Source organism: Dama dama, chromosome 11, assembly GCF_033118175.1.
Source record: "Dama dama isolate Ldn47 chromosome 11, ASM3311817v1, whole genome shotgun sequence".
Lineage (NCBI taxonomy): Eukaryota > Metazoa > Chordata > Mammalia > Artiodactyla > Cervidae > Dama > Dama dama.
The window spans coordinates 15,293,676-15,300,957 of record NC_083691.1 but is presented as its reverse complement, the minus strand read 5'-3'; the positions used below and the strand labels follow the sequence as shown (position 1 = coordinate 15,300,957).

At 41.3% G+C, this 7,282-nt stretch overlaps 1 non-coding gene across 1 annotated transcript; it reads right to left on the bottom strand.

Annotated features, from left to right (window-relative positions):
* Nucleotides 1-715: 715 nt before the first annotated feature.
* On the bottom strand, nt 716-846 carry LOC133065721 (small nucleolar RNA SNORA44). Its single transcript, XR_009694979.1, has one exon. It is a non-coding gene; the product is annotated as a small nucleolar RNA SNORA44 (small nucleolar RNA).
* Nucleotides 847-7,282: the final 6,436 nt, after the last annotated feature.

Here is a 7,282-nt window from a genome sequence, read left to right as displayed (position 1 = left end):
AGGAAAAATATATGCATTGCAAAGAGAGAAAAATGTAAAAATGATAGAAGCTTTCTTGTTAGGAATGATGAAGTTTGTGTTTGCTATTTGCTCAGTTGTGTTCGGCTCTATGCAACACTATGGACTGTAGCCTGCCACGCTCCTCTGTCCATGTGATTTCCCAGGCGAGAATACTGGAGCGGGTAGCCATATCCTTCTCCAGGGGATCTGCCCAACCCAGGGATTGAACCCTGGTGTCCTGCATTGCAGGTAGACTCGTTGCAGTCTGAGCCACCAGGGAAGCCTCTGAAATGATGAAGGGGAGAGACAATGAAGCAACATCTCTGAAGTTTTAGATGTAAAATGCTCTTAACCAAGATTCTATGCAAGCAAACACACACATAATGGGAGTCCCAGAGGAAGAGGAAAAGAAAGAGGCAGAAAGAACATTTGTAGAAACACATTTTTCTTGAATAAACACTCCTTGGATGGTTATAAGCTTATTGTTAATTTCCAGAGATCTGAAAAATTTAGTATCAACATTTTTACTATTTTTTTATTACTTTAACAGAGGAGCCAATTTTGGAGAATTATTTTTACTCCACCAGAGGAGGGGAGTTCTACATTGCCTTTATAAAATCTCTATTTTTTTTTTTTAACTACTGAAATACCTAAATTGCATCTGAAATAATAAAACATCCATATATTTTTTTTTCTTTTTTTTTTTTTCCTGAGAGATTATAGGAAAGGCGAGTGGCAGCTGCAGGTATTATGCTGACCTGTGCTGTCAAAGTCTCTCCACGTTGCTCTCGCATGCAGTTGGAGATCCCATGGCCACAACAGGCCACGGCCCTTGGAAACATGCCGATAAAACATCCATTTAAAACAGACTGTTCAGGGGATGAAAAAATTGTTCTTAAACTGTCATATATGTTATGAATAGTGTATTCTCAGAAGAGCAACTTGTGGTAGGATTGGAGTTAAGAAATGGATTTCTGGTGATGGAGCATATTTGAGACATGACTTTTGCTCTCATTTTTAAGCTAAATTTGTTACTTTTAATGGTTGTATATGTCTTTAATGTCTGGCATTCATATTTCTCACAGCATTTGTGCTTGTTAGTGATAAGTAAAGTATTAAATATATCTCATTGTATTATAATACAATGAGATATATTTATCTCTGTCAAATTACATTTTACTAGTGGCAGAAAAGATCATTGACAAAATATAGTAATTTTATATGTGATGTCTAAGAAATTTTGGCTTTTCCAGGGTCACATAACTTTTCAGCAAAATCAGAACTAATCTCTGACTTTTTATACCAAAATGTATAACTTAGGTAGAGGAAATCTGCACTTTGCCCTTGCAATATGGTTTCAATTATGTAAAAATACTTGACTGGGTAGGAACAGATTTTAGAATTTCAGGAAAAAAGATTGCTTTTATCACACTGCTAAGGTTCTAATTTCTTAGTATGATGTTTAACAATTGTTTTCAAAGAATCACCTACTTTAAGTAGAAAAAGGTGGAGCTAAAATAATGTCCTTGTCCCCTTTGTTCCCCACCCAAGTGAAGTCTTACGTGAATTTAGAAGTGCCCTTGAACTTCAGGACAGGTGGTACCTCTTTCCTCGGGAGATCCTGGGACTCAGACAGTGGCTTAGAGGCGAGAACCCCGGGGAAGAGACTTCACACCTGCACTTGAGCACCTGGGGTTGGTGCCCGTCCATGAAGTCTACCGAGACATCCCTTCAAAGCACTCATCCTTGAACCAGTCTGTGTCAGCTCTCTGAGGGCAAATGCAGCCTCGTTCTGGATATGATAAAGTCTTATTGCCTTTGTCTAATCAAGGACAAAGGTGCCTTTGTTTTGCCCTTTTTGTCAGGGATTCTAAAAGGGAGAAAATGGTCATTAACTCCTCCACTTTGTGTGATTAAAACCAAATAGCAGAGCCATTGCCTTTCCACGGGACAAATAATGAATGTTACAAACTTAGGGAGAAATGCTGGCTCGGTCGGTTAAGAATCTGCCTGCAGTGCAGGAGACTTGGGTTCGGTCCCTGGGTCGGGAAGATCTCCTGGAATAGGAAATGGCAACCCACTCCAATATTGTTGCCTGGAGAATTCCATGAACAGAGGGGCCTGGCTGGTTACAGTCCATGGGGTCACAAAGAGTCAGACACGATTGAGTGACTAAACAACAATAATGTACACACACATATATAACTATTGCTCCTGTGTTTCTACATAATAGCCAACTATGCAAATTTGCCAACTTAGAATGTGTAACCAAGATATACTCTCATTTACTAGGTAACCCACATGTAAATCAGAAAAATTATAAAGCTAGGAGTATAGAGATTCAAGTTGTATTTCTGGTTGCACATAAATAATAATACAACAACATAATATCAGCTTATCAAATGCAAATATTATGAAAGGTGCTTTATATACATTAAGTCTTAGTTTTCAAGACCACTTCATAAATCAGATGTTATTGTATTGCTGTGAAGAAGCTGCATCTCAGAGGCAGCGGGTACCTGTCTCGCTTTGTGCAGAGGACCCTGAGGCTGAGGTCAGGGCTCTGGCACAGCCCACCACTTCCCAGCCATCACTGTGGGACTTGCTGTTCACCCTCTGCTGCCTCAGGTTCTCAGCTGCCAAATCAGAAAACAGCATCTGTCCAGCCTCCTGCAGAGTGCAACGTAAAGCAAATGACGTAATGGGTTTTGCAAGTACAGTTTTTTAATGGAGTGCCTGCTTTGTGATTTTAATTTTTCTAGCAGGCTGTGATCTCCCAAGGACAGTTGAATCGCAATTTGATTCCTTTAATCACAAACAATTCCTCCAAAGTGACATGTGTGATGACAAGAGAGAAACAATTTTCCAGTTCGGTCTTTAATATCCACCCAAAATAACAGCCTGGGGTTTTAGTCTTTCTCCTGTCCATTAGCGGATATAGCTGCGATGGTTTCCACTGAACTCTGATGACTACATTTCTCCCTAAGGTGGAATTTTCACCATTGGGAAAGTACTTCAGGGACCTTGCAGGGAGATGGGCATGGCCAAGGTCACCACGACAGTCTCCTGGCCCTGGGTCAGCCTCAGCTCACTTCCGATACTGTAGCCCTGCTGTGCACCCCAGAGGTCTGCTGCCTACTGAGCCAGCTTCACCCTTGTGGAGATGCAAAGGCCATCTCGACTCTGCTCATTCTCTGCTAAGTTTTTGCTGAAATTAGTTTCTAGGAAGGGGGCTAGAGCATGCTACCTTGTCCCTAGATTACTCAACATCACAAATGTAAATAGCTCTGCCTCCTTGGTCTGTCTGTGCTTTCTCTTAAAGCCAGTGCATGTATCATCACCACCAATCATTCTATGGAATAAGACTGTAAAGAAAGAATAAAACTACGTTACTTTGTAACTCTCACTCATGAAGTCATTCATCTGTTTTCTTTTCTTTTTTTTTTTTTAATTCCTCTCTCTCATGATGCTGAATGAGAGGACCTGAGATGCTTATAGTCTTAAAAGCCTCAGATACACGTTTACCTTAGCACGTCAGCTTTACAGGGTGGTAATCGGTGCTGTTGTTGGTTTCTCCAGAAACAGTAAATAGTGGCAAAAAGCAAAACAGAAAACCACCATCTGGCTTATGAAGCTCTGTGCCTGTCTGGTAGAGTCTAGTAAATTCTGACCCTTCACAACCTCAAGAAAAAGCAAGCTCTGAGCAAATAAATAATCTGAGCTCCAAAATGAGCACTGAATATTCAATATTGTATGAAGTAATAACAGGAAAAGAAAGCAGCCTGAGGCCAGTGAGTCAGAGAAGGGTCAGAGAGAAAAGCCTGCAACCAGTGGGACCACTGAGAGTCCAGCTGCCCCTGTATTTCTGGGCCTGTGGACAGAGTGGGAGCTGGGATGCAACCCTTTGTAAGAATTTGAGTGAGGAGGAGTCTAACTGCAACAAAACCTCCTCTGACCACAGCAGCTCTGGGAAATGGACATGCTGAAGAAAGAAAATAAGCTTGAAACCATCTCCCAAGAATGCATTCATACTGCCAGGGGCCATTTGTGATGTGTCTTAAGATACAGTGAGCTGAGGGGGGAAGGGGTGGGTGGGATGAAAAGGGAGATTGCACTTGACCTACGTACACAATGGATATTATGCATAAAATAGGTAACTAATGAGAACCTCCTGTACACACAGGAGACGCTTCTCAATTGTTCTCTGCGATGACCTAAATGGGAAGAGGATGAGATGGTTAGATGGCATCACGGACACAACGGACATGAGTCTGAGTAAACTCTGGAAGTTGGTGATGGACAGGGAGGCCTGGCGTGCTGTGGTGCATGGGTTTGCAAAGAGTTGGATAGGACTGAGTGACTGAACTGAACTGAAATGGGAAGAGAATCCAAAAAAGAGGGGATATATGTATACTTATAGCTGATTCATTCTGCTACACAGCAGAGACTAATGCAATGTTGTAAAGCAACTATACAATAAAAAGTTTAAAAAAAAGATGCAGTAGTCCAAGGTCCATGGTAAACATTAAATTTGCACACACATATTCTCATAGTGAGCAGGTGCATCTGTCGTCTTTCCTTTAAGATTTTAATTCTGAGGGATGTATGATTCCCAATTAGAAAAAGAAAGGGGAACATACTACTTGCTGTATTGTTGTTACAGGCGGGTCCACAGATCTGGAGCCCCTGAACCTAGTTCTGTCCTATTTGCTGCCTCCTGGAGACTGAGGTCTGGGAGGCTCCCATGACGTCCCTGCACTTCATGGTGCTTCACACTCCTCATCTAACATATCAAGTGTAGAACAGATCTGTCCCCAGCCTTGTGACCTCGGGCTTTGAAGGTGAAGTGATGCCCACCCTCACACTCTTCTCAATATTTCAAGAAGCCCAAGAAAGACTCCAGTTAGAAGAAGATCACAGACAGAATTAAATGACACTGTGTTTGCGATTACTTAGAATTCATTTAGGTCAATGTGATGATAACTAAATTCACCAGGTGTCTATTATATATTGAGAAGTTTTCACACACACACACAGACACACAAACAAATTGAACTCTCATGTGAGTCATCGTTTTACTACTATGTAGCTTGAGACCTAGAAAGATGGAGTGACCCTCCAAGGCCAGGGCCCAGCACAGGGTCTGCATCTGCTGATGAGCAAGGTGCTTGGTGTGGATGCAGGATCAGCATGAAGGGGATCTCCTGTACCTCCATCACCATGCCTGGTACAGTTATCTCAGTATCAGAAAGAACTTTGAGTGGCATATGTGTGCATAGGATGGACAGCAAGGAAATCAAACCAGTCCATCCTAAATTAAATCAATGCTGAATATTCATTGTAAGGACTGATGCTGAAGCTGAAGCTTCAATACTTGGTGAACTGAAATGAAGAGCCAACTCATTAGAAAAGACCCTGAAAAAAAAAAAAAAAAGAAAAGACCCTGATGCCGGGAAAGATTTAAGGCAGCAGGAAAAGGGGATGACAGAGGTTGAGATGATTGCATAGCATCACCAAATCAATGGACATGACTTTGAGCAAGCTCTGGGAGATGGTGAAGGACAGGGAAGCCTGGCATGCTGCAGTCCATGGGATCGCAGAGAGTCGGACACGACTGAGTGACTGAACAACAACTGCGAATTCATACAAGATTTGATTTAAGTCATATCTGGTTGGTCTATTAATTTTCCCAGTTTTCTTTACTTTAAGCCTGAATTTTGGTATGAGAAGCCGATAATCTGAGCCACAGTCTAGGTCTTATTTTTGCTGACTGTATACAGCTTCTCCATCTTTGGCTACAAAGAATGTAATCAATTTGATTTCAGTATTGATGTCCATGTGTAAAGCAATCTCTTGTGTTGATGAAAAAGGGTATTTGCTATGGCTAGTGTATTCTCTTGGCAGAATTCAATTATCCTTTGCCCTGCTTCATTTTGTTCTCCAAGGTCAAACTTGCCTGTTACTCCAGGTATATCTTGACTTTCTACTTTTGCATTCCAATCCCCAATAATGAATAAAACACTTTTTGGGGGTGTTAGTTCTAGGAATAGATTCAATAATGAATAGATTCTAGGGACTGGATCTAGTTTACAGTGCGCCTGAAGAACTAGGGACAGAGGTCTGTAATATTGTACAGGAGGTGGTAAACAAAACCATCCCAAAGAAATAGAAAAGCAAGAAGGCAAAGTGATTATCTAAGGAGACTTTACAAATAGCAGAAGAAAGAAGAGAAGTGAAAGCAAGGGAGAGGGGGAAATGTACATCCAATTAAATGTAGATTTCCCAAAAAAAATAGCTAGAAGAGATAAGAAGGTCTTCTTCAATGAACAATGCTTAGTAATAGAAGAAAACAACAAAAGGCAAAAGACTAGAGATCTCTTCAGAATAATTGGAAACATCAAGGAAGCATTCCACCCAAAGATGGGCACAACAAAGGATAAAAATGGTAGAGACTTAGTAGATACTGAAGAGATCAAGGAGAGATGAAAAGAATAAATGAAAGAACTGTGTAGAAAAGCTCTGAATGAAGCAAATTACTATGATGTGTGGTTAGTCACACAGAGCCAGACATTCTGGAGTGCGAAGTCAAGTGGGCCTTAGGAAGCATTACTGTTCATAAAGCTAGTAGTTGTGATGAAATTCCAGCAGAACTATTCAAATCCCTAAAGGATGGTGCCATCAAGGTTTTGCATTCATTATGTCAGCTAATCTGGAAGACCCAGAGTGGCCACAGGACTGGAAAAGGTCAATCGTCATCCCAGTACCCAAGAAGGGTAGTACCAAAGAATGTGCTAACCATCAGACAATCTCACTCATCTCCCAGGCCGGTAAGGTCATGCTTAAAATCTTGCATGCTAGGCTTCAGCATTATGAGAACCAAAAACTTCAAGATGTCCAAGCTGGATTTAGAAAAGGAAGAGGAACTAGAGATCAAGTTGTGAACATTTGCTGGATTATAGAGAAAGCAAGGGAGTTTCAGAAAAACATCTATCTCTGGTTTATGGACTACACTAAAGACTTTGACTGTGTGGATCATGACAAACTATGGAGAGCTCTTAGATGGGAATACCAGACCATCTTACCTGTCCCCTGACAAACCTGTATGCGGATCAAAAAGCAACAGTTAGAACCCTCTATGGAACAACTGACTGGTTTAAGATCAAGAAACGTGGACAACAAGGCTGTCTGCTGTCACCCTGCTTGTTTAACATATATACTGAGCACATCTGGAGAAATGTCAGGCTGGATGAGTTACAAGCTGGAATCAAGATAGGGGGAAAAC